A 3,802-nucleotide genomic window follows, 5' to 3' on the forward strand; every position below is an offset into this window, starting at 1 on the left:
ATATTCAGATAAAAGTAAAATACAATAAAAGGACATAACATAAGATACGTAAGCAGTATGATAAATCAATTTAAGAATCAACCAAAATAAAAACCTCAGCTGTAGAATATAAGCACTTTTTAAAGTGTGGAAATTTTATATTTTTAATAATGAGTTCAAAATGTATTGAAATATGTATATGGATTGTAATAAGTTGATCATGCTTTTGAAGGGACAGAAAATTAACGAGCTCCATTTCACATGTGGCTTAATGATTTATGGTAATTATTTTATGAACTAGGAGGTAGGGATTTTCTCCCACTATTCTGGTGTGCTGCTGTCAACAAACACCCACTCCCAAAGGTGTGATTTCCCAAGCTCAAATTAACTTTATGTTAAATTCACAACATAAATTTGTTCTCTGAGTCTGACTCACCCTTAAGAGACTTTCTACACTGCACATAATTACCCTTCATATGAGAAAATGTTTATTTTCTTAGCAGCTTAATTGGCATATTTTTTGAATGAAATCATCATTGCCTAATTAGAAACTAGAATAACTTGCACACAGTGTTTATTTTTAGATATAATTAAAACTATTTATTAAATAAAAGAATTGTTCAAAAGTAAAGATATGAATAATGTCTGACTCGTGGTTAAGTATTTTATTTTCATTTTCACATGGGAAATTCTGAAATACAGAATCTGGTAGAGGAACGCCTCTGTGAATCTGAGGGCAGTGATACCTCATTGGCTGGGAATAAACTTACAAAATATTGAACTGTCTTTAATGAATCATTAAGAATCATTAGGATTTTACACTTGAGCTTCATTTGAGTACTATAAATATGTTTAATAGCTTTGGTGAGTATCAACTTCATATTAATGATTCATTCTCATTTTTAAAATTCATTTCAGGAAAAGTTTATTTTAAAATACATAACCCCAGGTAAGTGTAATGAAGCTTTGCAATAGATGGTAAAGCTGTGCACTGGAAGCATGATTTTGAAGTTTAAATATTCACAAAACTTAATTGAAAGTAGATGTCCAGGAATTTGATATTACAATGGGATTGTGCTTACAATTGGAAGAACAGATAAGTACTGATATTTTCGAGAGATGACTGGATGAATATTTTCAACCACATGAAACGTGTTTCCTGCTTGGAGAATTGGAGACGCTGAGTGGCTGAGTGGAAGGAGCACCAGAAGGTTGCTGTGCAATCATGTGACAGACTGGAAATCTAGCAGGAAGGGCCTGAATGTTAGTGCTTTGTAAGGAAAGTCACATAAAAATATGTAAGAATTTGATCACAATTCTAAAATGAAATTCAAAGAAAGTTAATCAAGCAAGTAGGAGAAAACAGTCAGCTGAAGATGCCTCTTTTATACAGCTGGTGATGGTTTGTGCAGTAGGAATCCAGGAGGGAGCAGATTTTGAAAAGTGATTTGGTATTGTCTTAAAATACCATTTTTACAGCCTGAATCTGAGATACTTTAAAAGGGAGGCAAAGGGAGTGAGATAAGTGAGATCAGAATTCTAAAGAAAAGAATAATATATATATATATATATATGTATATATTAATTGTACTGTTTCTTACACAGACCTGTATGTGTATATATATATATATATATATATATATATATATATCAACCTTTATGTTGAGATATTGAAAGAAATGTTTAAGACCCACAAAACAGTTAAGAGTGGAATTCAGAAGAGTGCAGATCTTGGTATGACTCTGCCAATTTATTGACACCTGTCTATCAGCACCTTTCAATAATCATGAATGCTGCTAATTATTCCATATATTGTGATCTTATATTTGTCAGCATTATTAAACTCTTTAAATATGTGCCAGGAAATACAAGAAAAAAGACATTTTTGAGTATTTGCTACAATAAAACATTGTAGCAATATTGTTAAACATTGTAGTAATATTGTTAAAATTAAATTTTAAATATTGTAGTAATATATAAACATTGTTGCAGTAATAACAATGGTAGTCAAAACAATTATAAAGAAGATAATGTAATACAAGTAGAATTACTGTATTTATGTAGAAGAGGACAGGGGATTCAGAGGAATTTAAAAACTCACCACATTCACATATGAATAAGTGCCTAAGACATGATTCACACTCAGGTTGACAGGTTCTAGTCTAAAATCTCTATAAAGTGTTATAACAATTTTGAAAACAATACTTACTAAAAAATTGTATCCAGCTTCCCAAATCATTATCAATATATAGAACAAGGTATGTTTGATTATACAACAGTGGAATGACAAAATTGAGGGACACATTCATATAGAAAAAAAAGAACAATATTTAAAATGGAAAAGAAATTTTAAACAGGGCCGCAAACACAGTAGAAATAAATGTAAAATGCTAAAATCTGAAACAAAGCTCAGACTGTATTTTGTTAGACATGAAACAAATATTCTCTGAAGTTATTTGTTACAGGTAATGGAGGGTTAGGGCTTAAGGGTATCAGTCAACTAAATGTGATCAATCTGTCACATTTGATTACAAGTGTTTTCTTATGATGAATACACTTAGGGCTGAATGGCACATTCTTGTTCAAACAGGTTAGATTGCACAACAGATGTGACAAATAGAAGGCAGTTCAAAATAGTTAATAAACTGTGTAAAGATGCGGGCTTGATTTTGAGGAATCTATAAGAAATCTAGCAAAATTTAAATAGGAAAAGATGTTAATAAAACATTATATTGAAACATGGTGAATTATTATTTGCAACAATGGACATCTGATGTAATTGACAGGTTCAAGGCAGGGTAGAGGGCAATTCAATCACATTTTAGAGCTTTAAATCATGCTAGTATGGTAAGAGTGGCCCTGAAAATTCTCAATATTTGATAAGACATTTGAAAGTTTGAGCTATTCAAATGGAAAAATCTATGAAACATTGAATATTTCAAGAAAATATAACACTAAAATAGTTGCACATCATTAGCAATGACAGCTCAGTACCACTTTTACTGAGGAAAAACATTTCTGTTATTCTGACTTAAAAAATACTCAAGAAGATACACAATTGTGAATTTAGTTAATGACAGGTTGTGTTGAGTGGTCCTTGCTACTGCTCCCTATTCTCATGCCCTGCAGTGTGTTCCTCTTCTTTTGTTCTTTCACTTGTCCTCTCTATGTATTTGATTAAAATTTGAATATACATGTTAATGTATAACTGCTGAACTTTAAGCAGTTAAGTGCACTTTCACTACACGAGTGTATGTGTATGATTTGTAGAAGAAATTTATGATATAGCAACTATAGTTTCTTGTTTGTTTGTTTGTTTCCTTCATAAATGAGTTAAGTGAGTCATTAATGGACAAAAGAATATTCTACATCTCACCATTTCAAAAGTGAAAGATGACTCTGATTACACAGAACAAAGCCAAGCAGAAAACATGAATGTGCTTTTATTTTCTTAACATCAGTGTTTTGCCCTGATATCCCCTGATGAATTCAGCTGCTGAAGATAAAATCTCTGACATGTTCCACCAGGACCCAGGTGTTGAAATGAAAAGGAAATTAAAATTTTAAATGAAGTGTGACAGAAATGTCCTTCCAAGCCAGGTGGACTTGTCTGGACAGGACTGATAATGGGACATTGCTTCCTTTATGTTGCTTCTGTCTTTGTGTATTTGATGATCTTGCAATGTAACTTAAAATGTAACAAGACATTTCTTCTTTTGTGTAACCTACGTTTTGTGTAACTGTTGGCCTTGAAATGTAACCTAAAATGTTTAAACTCCCTTAGCAACTCAAGATTTCATGCAACCTTCAATTGTAACCAGTC

This window comes from Cavia porcellus, unplaced genomic scaffold (genome assembly GCF_034190915.1).
Source record: "Cavia porcellus strain 051 isolate PalLab524CR breed Dunkin Hartley unplaced genomic scaffold, mCavPor4.1 scaffold_22, whole genome shotgun sequence".
Classification (NCBI taxonomy): domain Eukaryota; kingdom Metazoa; phylum Chordata; class Mammalia; order Rodentia; family Caviidae; genus Cavia; species Cavia porcellus.